General features: G+C 47.4%; 1 protein-coding gene across 7 annotated transcripts in view; it reads left to right on the forward strand.

Annotated features, from left to right (window-relative positions):
- Positions 1-20,068, forward strand: part of yes1 (YES proto-oncogene 1, Src family tyrosine kinase) — a 192,721-nt gene that overhangs the window by 94,369 nt on the left and 78,284 nt on the right. For all 7 annotated transcript variants that reach the window (XR_009797761.1, XM_061839547.1, XM_061839551.1 and 4 more), the window contains one exon: positions 14,505-14,586. The gene's annotated coding sequence lies outside the window, so the exon portion shown is untranslated. The remainder of the gene's footprint in view (positions 1-14,504; positions 14,587-20,068) is intronic.

Below are 20,068 nucleotides of genomic sequence, written 5' to 3' on the forward strand. Positions count from 1 at the left end.
TTTGCTCGAGCCCTCGAAGAGCAAAGTCAATCGCGAACAAAGTAAGAAAATGAAAGACAAGCCGGCCTTATACATAAAACATGAGGAGGTCTTTTGTGTCCACTTTGTAGCCGCTTCTCTGGCGTTTGTTGCGTGAGCTCTCGGCGTGTAGGAGGACGGCGCTCCCTTGTAAAACAAAAAGTCCCTCGGATGGACCGAATCGGTATGAAGCGCACTCCCTGTGACCTTTTTGTGTCAGATGCGTCGATACGGCCTAACTGCTGTTTCCCAGGCTCGGCCCGCTTCACACATGCCGCTCTTTGACAAGCGGCGCGTGGGGCGGCATAAAGTAGCAGCCATTGATTTGTCTTGTTGTGGGGTGTGTGGGCGATGCGGCAATTGGGGGGGGGGGGGGGTGCACACCTCGCGTCTTGTCAACCCGCCAGCTTCAAACACCGTTCAGCCTCCCGTGTGCTCCGTTCTGGCGCGTTCGCGCGGGGCCGTTTGTTTTGCCGACTCTATCGCCGTCGCCCCGGTTGGCAGCGTTACACAGAAAAACACAATTTTTGAAACCGGGTGTAGCGATTCAAATGGTATCACGAGTCACTGTTGCCGACTGGATGTGAGGATTATATTGCTTCATTCCAAGGGTATCGAACACTTTTTTGGGGGTCACATTAGTGGTGCGGTTTCCCTCAAAAGGCCTTTATGATTGGCAAACCATTGTAATATTTCGTAGCCTTATCATAGTATTCAATTGCGGCTGCTCAGTAAAGGACACTATCTGCTGAATATTATAATCCATACATCCATTTTCTTAGCCGCTTATCCTCACAAGGGTCGTGGGATTGCTGTCATCGGGCAGGAGGTGAGGTACGCCCTGCACTGGTTGCCAGCCAATCGCATGGCACGTGGAGACAGACAACAGTCATATATTTTTGTTATTATCAAATTATTAATCTGATAATCGTCCCTATCCAACATGAATGATGGGATGGCCAAAACGAGGCATGCAAAATGTGAGGCGTCATATTCCCCAAAAACCTGAGGCTGTAATAGTACTGAGCAAAGGCTGTAAATACTTAAGTATATGGGATTTCAAAACTTTTTTTCTTATTATTATTAGATTTGCAAAAAAGCCAAAGTAATGTTTTGGTTTTTTTTATGTTGTCATAATGAGTTGTTGTGGGTCAAATCTTGAGGGGAAAAACATTCATTCCGCAAATACTTCTAGTGTACATACGGTACGTAAATACCGTAATTCCCGGCGTACAGAGCGCACCTGGTTATAAGCCTCACCCAGTACATTTGGAAAGGAAATACCATTTGGTACATACAGTACATACGCCGCAGGTGTGTAAAAACCGCAAGTGCCCACATTGAAGCCGACGTCGAAACACGAGATATTTACAAAGAAAGACGGTACACGGAAAGTTTCACGCTAGTGCCACTACGCTAATGCTAACGGTAGCGCCGCGGTATCGCTAATGCTAGCATTAGCACTAACAAGGTCGGTTAAAAAAAAAACATGCTGATAAAAATCAGTGAGACACGGCAGTAACGCGCCGGTAAAAGTCACTTCCTCGGCTCAGATGTTCGGTATAGCTTTTCTGCTCGAAGGCCCCCTTGCGGCCGTTAGGAAAAAAAAACCCGCACAAATTAGCCGCGTCACCGCATAAACCGCAGGATTGAAAGCGTGTGGGGAAAAGTCGCGGCTTGTAGGCCGGAAATCACGGTAAGGGAAATGTATGTTTGTACACTGCCGTCAAGCTCATTAGCGTCTTGTGTTCTCTGGCTGGAGGCAATGGGGCCACTTTGGAGACGTTAAAAGCGAGTTTACTTTGTGTTTTTAATTATTGTCAAATAACTAAAGTTATGAAAGCGACCGCTAATGACTTCACCGCCTGGCGCGTTTGCCGTGGCGTTGGTTGGAATTCCTCCTCACTCATGCGTACGCGAAGTCCCCAGACGGAAAACCTCTCCCGAGATGAATGCCACCTCGGTTCTTCTCGCTCCTGTCTCGAGTTCGTTTTCGAGAGTTGCGATTCCCGAAGTCCTGCGGAAGATTATCCGATTGCACTTTTCAATAATCTTTCCATTAGAAGGCAGAAGGAATATTCATATTGGGAAGTACTGCGAGTACATTTGTGTTCTGTCAAACAGGCCCAGATGTTACACACAGTCATTTTGTGTCAGACGATATTATTATTTCAGTATTCATACCTTTTGTGATGTTTTTTTTTTTGATTGTGATCTCTGACATTTATTCGTTTATTTGTTAAAATGTAAAACGGGCCCCTTAGCATAGTAAATATTGGGAAACAATCCCTCAGGCTACACTTTTGTATTCATTTTTACGACAAGTTAGAATCATAATCTCAGCATCTTTTTTTTAAATCACGATTTAATAGTTAGAAGTTAATTTTGTCCATTTGGAGGCGAGTCAATCTTGGCAGAATCTGGACCGAACTGACGATACCGCTCGGTGAAGACGGCACGCGATGACGGGATTTTTTTTTTTTTTTTTTTGCCAGCGGTAGTAGCGGAAAGAAAAGTTATCCGCCGGCCCAACAAGTGTGGGCTGGCACCTCACCTCGAAGTGTCTCATCTGCGGGAGCGCTGCGGCTAATCAACAGAGATTTTTCCCCGCGGGTGAGCCGCCAGCCACACGACGCGCACCTAAGCTAGCGGCGCAAGAGTCTCCGGAGACCGCCGGGAAAACGCATGACGGCTTTTCAACACGGCCATTGTGTCTCATTACTGCTAAGTACCCTTCACCCGTCACCCGTGATCTGGCTGCCGGCCGTCCTTTTTCGAGGAGATTTTTTTCATTTTTTTTCCCCGGCGTAATTCAGCCGTTTTCCGGGCCTTTCTCCGGGAGCTGCGAGGCGGCCGCGTAATTTGCTGTCAGGTGGCGTGAAGCGACCGCGAGATCGACGTCTTAACGGCTAATGTGTTAAAGCGCCAGTGGTGCCATAGCGAGGCGGATTTCCCCATTTCTCAATATGACGGGGGGATTCGGGGCAGTGCGGAAAACTGGACCGGGAAATAACCTTTTGCGCTCATGCTGGAAACAGATGATGCTGTCCAATAGGTGGAACATCAGAAAGGTTGGAGGATTTGGAAACCAGCACAATTTTTTAGGGATAAGAGTAGATAATAGGTTGGGCTTCCTTCCATTTTCGATTGGGGGCAAGTCCTGACTGTAGTTTGTCCCCATGCGAGTCCTCGTTCTGCTAAGGGACCGCAATGCTCACATGGACCTGGAACGGCGTGATTGGGAGGCATGCCCCCACGATTGGAACCCGAGTCCTGATTTGTCCATAAAGTGCACCATGTTTTGAAAAACAACAGGCAACAGGACACCCAAGCCCACAGCCCGATGATCGATTTTGTGGTCGTATCGTGACCACAAGGACGTTGCGTCCGCAAGTCTTGGGCACTCAGGTGCAGCTGTCAACCGATCACCAATTGCTGGTGAGTTGGCTGTGATGGTGGTGGAATTTCCGCTACAACGTGGAAACCCAAACGTCTATCTTGAGGGTCGGCCGGGAACGTCCGGCAGAGTCCCCTGTCAGAATGAGCTTGAACTCCCACCTCCTGTGGGATTTTGACCACGTCCCAGGAAGGTTGCGGGCATTGCGCTGTGGCCGTAGTGTTGGTTAGTTCCTTTCTTGGCGGCAATCCCTGAACTTGGACACCATCAATGAGGGAATCCTCGCCAAAACCTGAAAGGGCCCTAGCGAGCCTTTTTAGCATGTGGGCCACCTGATGTAAAGGATAGCTACCGCCAGGGGAACCGGAGTGCAGTTTTGGTGGTCATTTATTGAGGCCTTGAAGAATGACTTCTGGACCGCTTTGAAATTCTGGTCCACATCCCTTCCGGCATCTCAGGAGGGGGAAGCAGGCTTTTTGAGACTTTCTCAAAGACTTTCCATTACTAACTACCGTGATTCATACCGTTTGCACCATTTGAGTACCAGGTGCCTAAATTTGTCAGACTCCTAACATGTTGCCATTTTGTCTCCATCATAACCAGCGTGACGAGTCAAAATTCACCGCATTCTCAAAACAATGAGACTCTCCCATCTGCGGTCCTCTGACCGCTAGGTAGAAACTTGAATCCACAGACAAGCAAGGTGAGACCCTCTTGCACGGCCAGACGCTGAAAAATAAACTTGACAAATATATTCGTCGGTGGTGGTAAATAGTAATTTTCCAGTCGGCGAATATACACGTCTTTGGCAGTGAACGAGTGATGCAGTTTTCATCGTCGGCATAATGCAAAAAGCTTTCAGCTCAGGTCACCCCCCGTGGCTCAGATCCACTTTCCGTTTTGTATCCTTTGTATCCTCCCATTCCGCCGCAATGACTCGGAATGAGCGACGGCGTCGGCCGACTGGGTCTGCGTGACTTGCAAAATTAGATGGTGACACACAAAAATGTCAACATGCAAGACAAGTTGCCATCTCCCGTATTCGGCTTGTTGGCACCGGCGTAACCCGTTTACAGCGGAGAGCGATGTTGACGGCAAACAACAGCAGGGGGAGGTGGAGGAGGGCAATTCTTTTTATGGTGGGGGGGGGGGGGGGAGGACAACCATCAGATAAATTCAAGAGACCATTTTGCGACGACGCGGCGAGACGGCCCGACCGATCCGTCTTCATTTTAAAGGTTGTCTCGAGCAGTAATTGTGTCGAGGAGGGAAGGCCTCGGCTTCAGCCGAGAGGGTTCCCAAAGCCGTCGGAGGTCTCGGTGGGGGCGCTCGGCAGAGAGCTTTCATAATAACTGCACCGCAAAGAAAATAGCACAAATGTGGGAATCTTAAAATAGTTTTTTTCATGGGAAAACTAGTTAAGAAAAAGTGATACTCTTATGAGGAAATAATCACCTTTTGGTACTGTGAAATTATAGCCATAATAAAGATATTAGAATTTAAGAATAACTATTTTTTAATTGAAGTAACTTAGACTGTTTTTTAAGAAAGATGTTTTGACATTGAGGGAATCATTTTTACTTTTCAAGGGGAAAAAAATCCAAATCTTACTCTATGTATATATATATTTATATATCCATCCATCCATTTTGTTAGCCGCTGATCCTCACAAGGGTCGCGGGGAGTGGTGGAGCCTATCCCAGCTGTCAACGGGCAGGAGGCGGGGTACACCCTGAACTGGTCGCCAGCCAATCACACGGCACATGGAGACAGACAGCCGCACTCACAATGTTTTTGGGATGTGGGAGGAAACCGGAGTGCCCGGAGGAAACCCACGCAGGCACGGGGAGAACATGCAAACTCCACACAGGCGGGGCAGGGCTTGAACCCAGGACCTCAGAACTGTGAGGCCACCGTTCCCCCTATGCATATGAAAGTTTTAGAAAAATAATTGTACTCTCCCCTATGAAAAATCATCGTACTTTTGAGAACGTTTCTTAAGAATTGTATTTTAGAAAATCTTTTTCAAAACATTTGTATCTTGTTGAGAGAAAAAAAAATTGGGCGGCGGACCATTGTTGGAGTGTCTGCCTCAGACTTTTGAGGACCGGGATTCAAGTCCCGGACACGGTTTCTCTGGGCGCTCCGGTTTCCTTCCACATCCCGACGACATGCATGGTAGCTTAATTGAAGACTTTTGTTAAATTGCCCGTAGGTGTGAATGTGATTGTGAATTCTTGTTTGTTTTTTATGTGCCCTGTGATTGACTGGCAACCAATTCGGGGTGTAACCTGGCTCCTGCCTGTTGACACCTGGTATTGGCTCCAGCACTCCCGTGACCCTTGTGAGGATAGGCGGCTAAGAAAATGGATGGATTGTTGTAAATGTAATGCCGAAGTGTAGTCCAGTACATTGTTAGCTGACCTTTCTTGAGCCCAAAAAAAAATCGCACACCACAACGCCAAAGAAAAGTGTCACAAAAAGTGTAAACACTGAAATACATTTTTTTTTTTTTTTTTCAATGAAGCGCCGAACCCGGGGGGTCCAGTCCGCCGCCGTCCCGTCGAACCCTCCCTCATTAACATGCGCCACATCAAGGATTCAGACGCGGTTGCGCTTTGCTCCGCCACATCCCCCCCCCCCCCCACCCCACCCGTCCGTCTGGGGGAGGCAGATGGCGGGAAATCTCCGTCGCGTACCCCCGCCTTATAACGGCTCGCTATATGAAAAGCAATTCTCTCATTATGAATAAAACATCGTTTAATCACTCTGCAGCGCGCGACGTAAAACGTTTTTAACCCCGTATATGAACAAAGAACAAACGCCGCCTGCTGCGATGAGGTCTTTTTTTTTTTTTTTCATATTTACTGACTTTCTATTTATTTAACGACCTTTCCGCCGGAGATCATGTGTTGCCGGGGCCTTATGTATTTTTCATCAAGCACCGGCGTCTCCTTGATTCATCGCGCCGTAACCCCCTCCGGCATCAAACGCCTGACATTATCACAGTCCCGAGGGCGCCAAGGGGTTCTACAAATTCATGCGCCCTATTGACTTTGCCCACGACCGCCTCGGGAGGGGTGGGGGGGCGTATGTGTGTCGGGGGGGGGAATAAAGGGATCACCTGCCGATGGAAAAGTCACACAGTTCACCGGCGTCACAGCGCTAATGAGACAAGCGACAAGTTGGGAATTTTTGCTGGTGACGGTAATGCTGCCCCCCTCCCCCCTTCCTCGCTGCCCCCCCCCCCCCTTGTACATAATCATTACCTGCAAGAAAGAAAGGGCAATACCTAAAAGTCCAATTAGCACACGTCAGTTTTTCAGACGACGGCATGTGGTCTCGTTCTGGACTCTTTTTAATTGCTTTATTACAGTGCCAGTCAAAGGAGGGCACATTATGTATTTATTTTTGTCTCAGTTTATGGTTCCCCGGCCGTCGCAGTAACACGTTGCGGCACGAGCTCGTCAAAATACTCCCGAGGATCAAGGACTGCGGCGCGGTTTTTACTCTCTGTTTCGAGGGACGTCGGAATGGTCTCAGTGGTGGCGTATGGTACAGCTCGCGACGGCGACTAACGCAGAGCACGATGAAAAATAGCGATTGCCCTTAAAGGTCCACTGTCGTGAAACGCATGATTTTTAGTGTGTTATTAATGAAAAAACTGTTTGTCGAGAAGAAGCAGGAAGTGACGTACGGGGCAGGAGCGCCCTCAAGTGGACTCGTTTGTTTTTATTCGTTTTACCTGGTGGTTTGGCCGTGCTCCGCATATCATCTAAATATGGCTCGAAACGATAGGGCTATATTCACCCGGTCACTTCACTCGTTTGTGAGATGTTCTCTTCTTTAAAAAGGGATTCTGTGTCAGAAGGGGGCGTGTTCGTCTCCCACAGTAGGGGCCAAGGCGTGTTTTCAATGGCGAATGTCCGGGTGTGATGTCACGGGCAGGAGATGCAGCCAATGTGGTTTTACCTGCGGGAAGGTAGCTCGTTGTTCCTTCGTGTTAGCCAAAATGCCAGCTCGTTGCTTTGCCAGATATTGCTCGAACTCTCGGGATTATGGATTTACCCTTCGTAAGTTCCCAAGAGACCCGGTTTGTCGTGAAAAATGGATTGCACGGGTGCAAAGGATGAGAGGAAAAAAAAAAACAATAATGGGGGGGGGGGAATATCTGTAAATCAGGGTTGCTAAATGTGTCGAGCTTGGCTAATCGGCTCAACTCCTCTTTCACCGTGACGGACGGCTGCCGAGTCCCCATCACTCCCGATGGCGCCCCGATCGGCCACGTCGATCTCACCCCTGGTTCTACAACAAGACCCCGAGATACTTGAACGCCTCCGCTCGGGCGGGGATCTCAACCCTGAACCAGAGAGGGGTTACTCCACCTTTATACGACCGAGTAGCACAGCCTCAGGTTTAGAGGTGCCGATTCTCATCCCAAGTGCTTCACACTCGACCGTGATCCACTTTCAGGTCGCCGCTCGATAATTGCCCGTACTGGTTGCCGGGCAATCGCCCGGGGGGGGGGGCACGTGTAGAATCACAACCTTCCGTTCTCACTTATGGATATATTAAAACCGAGAGTAAAGAGCAATGTCAAACTTCCTCGACCTTCTGCCATTGTTTTTTTTTTTTTCGTAGTGTTGAAGTGACAGAAAAAGGGTGATTGGATTGAATAATTTTGAAAACATGACATCTTTACAGATGCTGTGTCTGCTTTGTGTTGTCATAAAGACTACAAAAACATATGGTGTCAAAGTAAAAGTCATAACACCCTTCGAGTGATAGTGCCTATAATTTTTTTTCTTTGTCTAATTTGGGGTATGGCATTACCATTTTGCAGTTCTAGATTTCAGGGGGTCCTCGGTTAATAGCGGGGTTCCCATCCTACTGTGGTGAGGTAACCCAGATTTGTACATCCGTAGTCGATCACATAATTAATTACATCAATAAAACAATTATAAGCCATAAATGTGGAACAATCTAATGAAAACCAGCAAAGTATGGTGGTAACTGATCGTACTTTACACGTCGAGTATTCTTATATCATCAGCGTGTGCTGCTGTTATGCGGGATATAAATGCACAAAGGATAAAAAATTGCGGTTTACTAAAAATAAATATGGTATTAAAAATTTCAGGTACATAGTGTAGTACAGGTGGCACGGTGGATCAGCTGGCTAAGCATTGGCCTCATAGTTCTGAGGTCCCCGGGTTCAATCCCGGACCTGGAGTTTGCATGTTCTTCCACCCCCCCCCCCCCCCCGTGCCTGCGTGAGTTTTCTCCGGGTTTTTAAAAAAAAAAAAAAAACATGCAACATTAATTGAACACTCTAAATTGCCCCTAGGTGTGATTATGCGTGCGGCTGTTTGTCTCCATGTGCCTTGCGATTGGCTGGCGACCAGTTCAGGGTGTAGCACGGCTCGTGCCCGTTGACAGCTGGGATAGGCTCCAGCACTCCCCGCGACCCTCGTGAGGATAAGCGGTGAAGAAAATGGATGGATAGGTAGTCTAGTACAGGGGTGTCAAACTTATTTTTGTCGCGGCCCACATTGTAGTCCCGGTTTCCCTCAGATGGACGTTATGAAACCATAAAAATCTCAAATCACCTCATGATATTTACACATGAAATTTATAAACGAGTTTTGAATCAGAAATCGAGCGTAATGGGTTTTTCAGCTATTGTTGTTTGGGAACACAAAAATGCTTGCGATATGTCACGATGATGTGACAATTTGAAATTTTTGTACAGATTTGAACAAAAACCTCCTTTGCGGTCCACATAAAATCATGCGGTGGGCCGGATCTGGCCCCCGGGCCTTGAGTTTGACATCCGTGGTCCAGTCCATTCTCATTTTTATCCCTACGTGCAGCCAACCCAAATTACGACTCAATGAAATTATGCCACAGCCGACCATTCGTAATTATCGGTGACGACGACTACTATTGTTACTGCTCCGCGGCTCCTTTTTGAACGGGAACACGAAAGCGCGTCCCGGTTTCGCCGCGTCACGCCGGCATTCATTAGAAACGCGCGCTCGTGCGCTCGTGCGCTGATTAAAATGCCAGCGTGTCCCCCGTGCTCGAGCCATCTGATAGACATAACCTTTAAGTGGACCATTAGGAATATATTAAAAAAAGACTCATTTCCTGGGAACGTGTCAGCGGTGAATTATTAAAACGGCCCCAAACGGGGCGACGCCGTCCCCTCTAAAAAAAGACCGCCGAGGAGCTAAGTCTCGAAATGAAATCGCGGGATGAGTCGGGTATGGGATTGCAACCCCCCCGCCGTAAATAACCCTCATCGCCCGTGATGCCGTTTTTAATATCGATTTCGGGGCTCGGGCCCTCTGATCCTAAATTGGCACTCGGGTGACACGACCGAGGGGGAGAGGGGGGGACGTCGTTAATTTAAATGCCGCCGCTTGATTGAGCAAACCCGATCGATGTTCGCGTATCTGAAATGTAAATGCGAGGGGTGGCGTGGGGTGGGGGTTTTCCATCTTGGGAGCCAATCAAAAAAAAAAAAAAAAGGAAATCAAATGAAATTTGGGGACCGGCGGTAAAGTCGCGACGACTCGAGAAACGTGAATGCAGATGAGAATGCAAAGTCGCAGTCGGGGGTTCTGATGATTTGTTGTCGCTCCCCCTTGAAAGTGATTTGGCAAAGTTCTAATGAGGACTTCCAAACAGTCCGCCGCAATTCATTAACATCATTTACAAGCCGCCTTGACACTGCCTGAATGAGGGATGAGCAATCATGAAATGATTGATTATTTGTTTGCTGACAAAACACTGCCGGAGGATTTGTTTGCGATGTACGCTGTCGCCCGGGTCATATTTCCAATTGAAATGAATCCGAATGTCGTTAAATATGTACGAAAATTGGATGTGCCATAGTACAACTGTCTGCCTCACAGTTCTGTTGGACCGGGGTTCAAATCCCGGCCCCGCCTGTGCGGAGTTCGCGTGTTCTCCCCGTGCCCGTGTGGGTTTTTCTCCGGGCACTTCGGTTTCCTCCCACATCCCAAAAACATGCAACCATTAATTGGACAAACTAAATTGACCCAAGGTGTGATTGTGAGTGCGACTGTTGTCTGTCTCCATGTGCCCTGCGATGGGCTGGCGACCAGTTTCGATGACAGCTGGGATAGGCTCCAGCACTCGTGCGAACCTTGTGAGGATAAGCGGAAAAGAAAATGGACGAATGTGGCGTTGAAGTCATGTTCCATGTGCGCCTTGAAGGGGCGTGGCTTAGTGAGTCGCGTCAAGAGCTGGCGTCAGTTGAGTCGGGTTGTTGGTCCTTGCGAGTATTCATATTTTGTATTTGTTTGTTTTGTTTATTTTTGTTTTTTGTTTGTTTTTTTTTTGTTGCACACATGCAAATTTGAATTCATTAATTGCAACACTTTTTTTTTTTCACCCAGGGGGGCAAATCTGAAACTCTTAATGTTGGTCAAATTTTGGCTAGCTGTACAAAGCAAAAAAATCAAAATGAATAATTCGATGACCGATGTCTGATAACTCAAAAAAAAACTCATGAGAATAAGTCAAAGTAAACCTGTACATACAACTATAGTAATCTCTTGTTTATAGTAGGGTTAGGTTCCGGACCACTTGCCCTGTAGGTAAAATCAGTTCAGTAGCGACCTGTCATGAGCAAGAATAGACCACAGCCAAGAGCTTGCCAGTTCGTTCTGTCGTGCACCAATGGACCCAAATGCAGGACTCCGAGACGAGGGCATGATGTTAGGCTTAGTTTTATCCGAAGCAGAGGTCATACACGTTGTAATTTGACAGAGAAGGCAGAGGCACAACAACGCTAGGCTATGAGCAAAGTCCAAAAAACATGAAGCGAGGTCTGATGACTAGGAGGCAATCTTGGAAACATGAACAAAGACGGGATAAACTCTGGTGGCACAGAATTGCTGTGACGAGGATAGCTCATGCTACACTTACTCTCGGTGGTGGAGATTCCTGCCGGCAGTGAACGCTACTCACTAACGCAAGGCAACGAACTGGCAAATGCCAGTGACAAAACCCCAACTTAACTACTTGGTCTAATCACGTTGCCGTGACCGTTGACGGGTGCCAGAGATGAGACCGCCCAAAGTGGTGGGCAGGCGTGGTCCATTCTTGCTCATGACAGGGACCATATTTTTTTTGCATCATTTATAAATATTTTATTACTGTATACCGCTCCCTTGATTTTTTTTTTTTTTAAATATAATTTGTCGATCCACTGCACCGGATAGTCGCAAAATTTGCTAAATTGTCTCCGACGTGCACCTTCGAGGCGCGAATGTTGAAGTCTAAATTGTGGCACTTGGTATGTTCCACTTCATGTTGTTTACACTTCTTCACAGTCACATGACAAGCTGGTACGAGGCTATTTTTACCGCTTGCTAATAGTCGGCAATCCACTTGTAGGCGCGTAGCGTGAGCTCGTTGCCGGGGATGCAGGCGGACACGGAGACGGCGAGGTGAAAAAGCGGATTCCGGGTTCGGAGGAGCGTGAGAGAGGCCAGCGAGAGGCCTGCGGGGGGGGGGGTCTCACGAAAGCCTGGTCGAGCATTTGTGAGGACTCGCACGCCCTCGACAATCCCGTTCACCCTCTACCACGTCTCCTCTGACGCTCGGCCTTGACACGCAGAGCTTATTGACGCGCGGGACGTCGAGACGCGTAAAATCGTTATCTCCTCTGGCCGTCTCACCGGCGTCGTACCGACAGCCCCGTTTTGGCACGTTTTGTTTATTTCATCTAATTGTGGGATTAATTCTTGTTTGCATTCAATTTAGATTCAACGCGCCCCCAACCAGCCGACTCCGGTGCGGTCGGATTTGACGAGAGGTTTGCCGTAGGAAGCGCGGATGTTTGGTACTTTTGAGTCGAAATATTGAAAATATGTAGCGGTAATTCATAATTTCAAGCAAAAAGACAAAGTTGTCGTTTTGAAATGAACTAGTTGCAAGTTGGAAAACAAACAATGTAATCATATGGACCGCAGAGAATCTAATAAAATACAAAATATTGTCATAAAGTCACAGTTTTGGAAGTATTAAGTGGAAAAAAAAATGGAATCCCATTTTGAAAATCATACTTTCGACAAAAAGTCTGAAGTAATTGAGAGAAGTCATAATTTTTTCTACAATACAAATAAATGTTTAGTCCAGGAAAGTTGACCGCCGTCGATTTTCAAAGCGCAGGTTAGTGAAGCCTTTTTGCGGCGAACTGCGACGTAATGCTAAAATCAATATTCATATCTCCTGCTTGTTTCCAAAATGCTGCAGCGCGCTCTTTTCGCGCTCCCCTCGGTCGTAATAACTCGCAGCTTTGTGCGATAACTCGCACCCACCTACGCCGCGTATTTATATTCCTCTCACTTTGTCACACTAACAATGTTGACTTTATTCTCCAATGAACACATTAGCAGGAATCATTTCAGAATGATTCCAATTCCAACAACGGTGAAGTCGCAGGCCCGCACGCGTAAATCATCTCGCCGGACATGTGCCGCGCCTCGGGTAGGTGCTGCCGTTTTGGTTAGCGACATGCTCAGCAATAAACAATTGAACCCTGAACTGGTCGCCAGTCAGTCACAGCCCACATGTAGGCACCATGAGTAAATACAACCCATCCATCCATTTTTTGAGCCGCTCATCCTTACGAGCAGTGCAGGAGCCAACCCCCAGCTGTCATCGGGCAGGACCCTGAACTGGTTGCCAGCCAATCGCATGGAGACAGACAACACTCACAATTACACCTACGGTCAATTTAGAGTCCCCATTTAATCCATCCATTTTCTTAGCCGCTTATCCTCAGAAGGATCGCGGGGACTGCTGGAGCGTATCCCAGCTGTCACCGGCCAGGAGGCGGGGTACACCCTGAACTCATGATCACACCGAGGGGAAATTTAGACCCCATCCACCCATTTTCCGAGCCACTTATCCTTACGAGGGATCCAGCAGTGCAGGAGCTAACCCAGCTGTCATCGGGCAGGACCCTGAACTGGTTGCCAGCCAATCGCATGGAGACAGACAACACTCACAATTACACCTACGGTCAATTTAGAGTCCCCAATTAATCCATCCATCCATTTTCTTCACTACGTATCCTCACAAGGGTCGTGGGGAGTGCCAGAGCTTATCCCAGCTGTGAACAGGCAGGAGGTGGGGTACACCCTGAACCGGTTGCCAGCCAATCGCAGGGCACATACAGACCAACAGACGCACTCACGATCACCCCTAGGGGCAACTTAGAGTCCATCCATCCATTTTCTTTGCCGCTTATCCTGACGAGGGTTGCGTAGATAGCTGGTGCCCATCCCAGCTGTCAAAGTGTAGGAGGCGGGGTACACGCTGAACTGGTTGCCAGCCAATCGCAGGGCACATAGAGGCAAACAGCCACACTCACAATCACACCTAGGGGCAATGTAGACTTAATCCATCCATTTTTTTTGCCGCTTATCCTCAAGAGGGTCACGGGGAGTGCTGGAGCCAAACCCAGCGGTCACAGGGCACATGGAGACAGACAACAGTCGCACTCACAATCACACCTAGGGGCAATTTAGAGTCTCCAATTAATACATATTCTTGGGGTGTGGGAGGAAACCCAAGCAGGCACGGGGAGAACATGCTAACGCCACACAGGCGCGGCCGGGATTTGAACCCCGGTCCTCAAAACTGTGAGGCGGACGCTCTACAAGCTGCTCCACCGTGCCGCTGACTAAATACACAAAAATGAAAATATTCTCAAATGTTATGGTCAATCGCAAGAAGGACAAAGCTCACCTGGGGTGTGTATTTTTAAGGGAGGGGCCAGACATTCAAAAGTGAAAAGAAGTTGCTGGCTCCAAAGGGAGTGGTTGGCTGTTGGAAATCAAAACAACAACAACAACTTAGTTACCGCATCTCCACACGCTCGTTCCCCTTTGTACAAGTGCCAGAAATGTGTATACCGAGGCTAATCTGGATTAAATATGATTTTTGGTTTTTAGTTTACTTGTGTGTGCACGTGTGTTGAACCAAGGCTACAAAGGGGTAATCTAGAAACTGCGCATACAGTAAATGTGATTTGTTTTTTTTTCAGGTGTATCTTGGAACTGTTCCACATTTCCACCATCTTTGTTTTTCCCCAGTCTGCTTGCAAAACGACGATCAAGTTTTTAATGGTAAGCAGCGTTCACGCACAAACCCACACGCGCGTCGTCATTGCCTCGTTAGTCGTCGTCAGGTATGAATTGTGAATCCTCATTTTCCCAAAAAGAAGCCTCTCTGTCTCTTTTATGTTGGGGAAAAAAAATGAACTCATAACAAGCAACTCCTCTGATGCCAGCTACATTTCTTCCCATTAACTCCCCCCCCCCACCCCACCCCCCAGCCCAACCCCCAAAAGTGCATTAATATTTCACGACGTGCGCCTTTTAAATATTCACATTAGTCACTCGAGTGCAAACAAATCAGCCTTAAAGTCCTAAACGTGAAGAAATGCGAAAATAGTCGCACTAAGTCAAGTTTAGCGGGCGAGTAAAAGCCCGCCGATGACACAAAGACCTCCGTCTTGCCTTGTCCCCGTTTTGTGCGCGCGAGTGAAGTGAGGAGACAACGCATCCTTTATAGACGCTTCATGCATATTTCATGACGCGGCATAAATAGCGGCACAACTTCAATAATTGACAAAGCATTTGCTGAAAATGTATAAATAGAACGCGCGCGTTCAGCACGGCGGCCAGATGTCTCTCTCGCTCGCCCGCCCGATTCCATTTGGAGCTTTTTCCGAGCGGGGCCCACTTAAAAAATGTGACATAATGCGTATTTGTTATTATGTATTATCAGCATTTGTGGCTGAAAAGTTTTGGGGAGCTTTTTTTTTAACAAACACTTTTGTCCGAGCTTTTATTGTTTGGCAATCGAGCAAGCTCGACATAAAAATGACATTTTTGAGATTGCATGCCGACCGACAATTCTTCTAACACACGTAAATAAACATCTATTGTCAAATTATCATCCAAAAGCTTTATTCTGGAACAAACCCTGCATTATGCGCACGCCCTATTCCTGACAATGCATACGAGGAAATCATATTTGAATTTTTTTTTTTCTCTCCTACTACTATTATAAAATAATGGCCCGATAAATGAAAAGCCCAAATTAATTATTTGAAAACTTTCTATTGAGCTAGTAAGAAATCACGCAAACACGTTTTGACTTATGAGCGATGCGGTTTCAGCTGTTTCTCCACGTTCCAGAAAATTTTCATCTTTTAGTTTGGCTTACTTTAACAAGGATCCCTCACCGGAGCTTGGCCACACGTCGAATCCTAAGATTGTTGTTTTGTTTTTCTCTCTTTCTGATGCCATAAATCCTCACCGACCGGACCAATTTGCCACCTTTCTTGCTAGTCCGCTGCCTGCGCTAGCTCTCGGCGAAGTACATGTGAAAATAAGTATTTAAACACCCTGCTATATTGCAAGTTCTCCCGCTGAGAAATCATGGAGAGGTCTGAAATGTTCATCGTGGGTAGCATGTCCACTCTGAGAGAGACAATCCTAAAAGAAAAATCGAGAAATCACAATGTATGATTTTATTTTAACGATTTATTTGTGTGATACAGCTGCAAATAAGTATTTGAACACATGTCTATCAGCTAGAATTCTGACCCTCAAAGACCTGTTAGTCCGCCTTTAAAAGTCCACCTCCACTCCATGATAAGACCAAAGAGGTGTCCAAAGGCACCAGAGACAAAATTGTACAACTCCACACGGCTGGAAAGGGCTGCGGAGAAATTGCCCAAGCAGATTTTGGGGAACAACCTCAGTCAGAGCATTGAAGACTGTCACGACCCATCGGAACGGCGGTAGGACCCAAATGCAGGAGGACGCGGAAGATGCAAGGTAGTTCGGGGAAAAACGTTTATTATTAAATGGTCGGGGATCGGGCAGGAAGTCAGGTGCTGCAGCGGTAGTTGAGACGTCGGGCGTAGACAGCAGGTCAGCGGGCAGGCAGGAGTCGGTACACGGGAGATCGATCAAGGAAGGCAGAAGTGTCAAAGGAGTCAGGCTTACGGGGTCGGTCGGAGAACAGCCGGAGGTCGGTACCAACGGGTTGACGATCAGGGATACGAGAGTACTCGAACGGGGCATGAAGCTCAACGATCTGGCGGAGAACAGAACTGGCGGAGTCATCGGGGTCCTATATATACAGGGGATAATCAGCCCGCATGAGGCGCAGGTGTGTGCCTTCCAATTAGCGCGGCCGCGTGGGCACCCGCACAGCCCGGGCTGGAGCGGCAGGATCATGACAAAGACGGGTCGTGGGTCGGTCTTTCAACATGACAATGACCCGAAGCACAGAGCCAGGAAAACCAAGGAGTGGCTCCCTGAGAAGCATATCAAGGCTGTGGCCTGGTCTAGCCGGTCTCCAGACCTAAACCCAATAGAGAATCTTCGGAAGGAGCTGAAGCTCGGTGTTTTTCAGCGACAGCCCAGAAGCTTCTCTGATCCTTGAGAAGATCTGTGTGGAGGAGTGGGCCAAAATCCCTCCTGCAGTGTGTGCAAACCTGGTGAACAACTACAGGAAACGTTTGACCTCTGTAATTGCAAACAAAGGTCTACTATATCAAATATTGCCATTGGTTTTCTCAGGTGTTCAAATACTTATTTTCTTCACTGCACTTTAACAAGGATCCCTCACTGTAGCTCGCCCACAAGTAGAATTTTTTTTTCCTGATGCCATAAATCCTCCAATTTGCCACCTTTCTTGCTAGCCTGCCGCCTCCGCTAGCTCTGAGCGAAGTACATGTTCCGAAGCATTGTGCATTATATTAAAATCGTGGTGGAATGAATCATTGCAATGCTCGTCAGAATAACAAAAGTACATTGACTCGTTTTCATTCAAATGCGAAACATTTTTTTATATCACGAATCGACTCGACTGACAAACCACTCGTTTGTAGCGCTTCTTGTAAGGACGACTTCATTATGATGAGATTCAAGCTAGCGCCGCCACTATTTATAACCTCCTTTTGATGTTTAATTTTATTAATTTCATTTGACATCCACCCCCAAAAATGAAACTTTAACCCATAATATTTAGCGTGATAATAACACTATATTATTAATACTTGTAAATAATTCTACCTATGTAGCAGCCGTCGCTAATGTTGGTTTGTTTGCAGTGTGAAGTCCTGTCTTAGTAATGGTCACCAAACTGATTATGAATTTCAGAATTGGGGTTGTGTACGTATACGAGGGCTTTGGTCGGGGACTCAGTTGGGGTGGGGGCGGGGGTGGGGCTATATTCAACAAACTCCGTCTTTAAAATCCCAAGAAAGCCGGCGTGAGACTCAAACGCGGCCCAAAACACACTTGCGTGCACGTACTGTAAGCCGCCGGCCGACCGACCTGAATAATGGAGAGGTTGCGATAAAAGGCAACATGCTAGGATTGTGTGTGTGTGTTTGGGGGTGGGGGGGTGGTTGGTGGACACGGGGGGGGGGGGGGGGGGGTGAGTGGAAATGCAAAAGGCCCTCAGGTGAGCACAGCTCGCTTGCATGTGAATAAACGTCAACGCTCTCGCTCACTTTTTCTTCTTCTTCTTCTTCCTCTTTCCACTTGCATAGCATGTCCAAGCGGCGGATGCCCCACCAGGGATGCGTCGCCTCTCACAAGAATAAACTCGTTTTTTTTTTTTTTCTATTCAAAAAGATGAAACGCGACAGGTAATAAAGTTGAAATATAGAAATACTTTAAAGTTGGAATCCTACAATAAAGTTGTGCATTTTCTGAAAGAAAAAGTCACCCTCATTCATTTTATGAGAATGAAGTCGTCGTTTTCCCCTTTAAAAAAAAAAAGAGTTGTAATGTTTAAGAGGCGGCACGGTGGATCGGCTTGTAATGCGTTGGCCTCACAGTTCTGAGGACCCGGGTTCGATCCCGGCCCCGCCTGTGTGGACTTTGCATGTTCTCCTCGTACGTACCAGCGTGGGTATTCTCCGGGTCCTCCGGTTTCCTCCCACATCCCCAAAAACATGCTCCATTAATTGGATACAGTAAATTGCCCATAGGTGTGATTGTGAGCGCTGCTGTTTGTCTCAATTGTGCCCTGCGATTGGCTGGCGACCAGTTCGGGGTGTGCCCCGCCTCCTGCCCCTTGACAGCTGGGATAGGTTCCCGCACTCCTGCAAACCTTGTGAGGATAAGTGGACAAAAGAAAATGGATGAATCTGGCGTAGAAGTCGTGTTGCATGTGCGCCTTCAAGGGGTGTGGCTGAGTGAGTCACGTCAAGAGCTGGCGTCGGTCGAGTCGGTTGGGATAGGCTCCTGCACTCCCCGCCACACTCGTGAGGATAAGCGGATAAAAGAAAATGGATAGACGGATGGATGTTCAAGAAAAAAAGTTGAGATATTTAGATAGATAGATAGATAGATAATCACAGAAAGTTATTTACAAATGTCTTTTTGTTTTTAAATTTTGTAAACTTTCTCTCAACTTTTTTCCAATCATAAAGTTCGATTTTTTATTATTTTTTTTTTTTTCCCCCCATTTCATGGAGTGAAAACAGCCCCTGCCCATGCATTTCCCGCCGTTCCGGTTTCCGTTTCCTCCATCGTACCGGGAACTGTTCCTAATATTTCGGTCAGCCCATTTAGGAGCACGAGAGTGTCAAAATATTAGAAACAGCTCTCGGAACAAACACGCAGATGTAATGACATATACCCCCCCACCCCACCCCCCGCCCCTCCCAGCAGAAGAAGACTCTACAGTATTTATTTGCGGTTGCTGTCCTTGAGTGTGAATGGCGATGGCGACGCGGCCGTCCGCAGTCTGTGCCAGGTGTTGGTTTTGAGTCGCTCTGTCAGACAGTCAAGCCCGCACTGCTGCATTATTCATGCACTGCCATCGAGATGGGTTGGGAGGTGTGTTGTGGGGGGGGGGGGGAGTCCCGAGGAGCACTTTGACATGCAAAGAAGAGGGGTTATGGGATGCGAGGTTAAGAATCCGTCTCCCGTCGAGGGAGGCCGAGGTTTATACGCTCCTATTTAGTCGGGCGTGTACAATCTTCATTTTTGCTCGACAAAATATGCAAGTGTCACACGCCGTACTGGAAATATGCATCACAGAGGCTCATAAGAGCTTCCGACCGCCCTTAAAGGCTTTTATCTCACTAATCTAACCGCTTTGATGCAATATGTCCAATATGCGCATTATCGGATAATTACATAATCTCAACATTACCATTTATTATCCCAAGTTTTCAACAAATGTAAATGTGCATTAAAAAGAAATCCAGCTATGGTGATTAGTGACAAGTTTATTCTCACCGTGACTTTTGAACAGAAAAATTCACATCCATCCATTTTCTGAGTCACCTATCCTCACGAGGGTCACGGGAGTCCCGGAGCCGATCCCGGCTGTCGTCGGGCAGGGGGCGGGGTAGACCCTGAACGAGTTGCCGGCCAATCGCAGGGCACATATGGTGACAGACAAGAGTCGGACTCACAGTCACATTTAGGCCACCCTGTTCTTGTGAGATTACGACTCCATTTCCAGAAGATGCGAAAATGACAACTTTATTCTCGTCTGTTTGAGTTTATCCGATGCCATTAAAGATTTTTGCCCAATAAAGTTCCGGCTTGATGCAACACGCGCATC

The sequence above is a fragment of the Syngnathoides biaculeatus genome, chromosome 13, assembly GCF_019802595.1.
Source record: "Syngnathoides biaculeatus isolate LvHL_M chromosome 13, ASM1980259v1, whole genome shotgun sequence".
In the NCBI taxonomy this organism is placed as follows: Eukaryota; Metazoa; Chordata; class Actinopteri; order Syngnathiformes; family Syngnathidae; genus Syngnathoides; species Syngnathoides biaculeatus.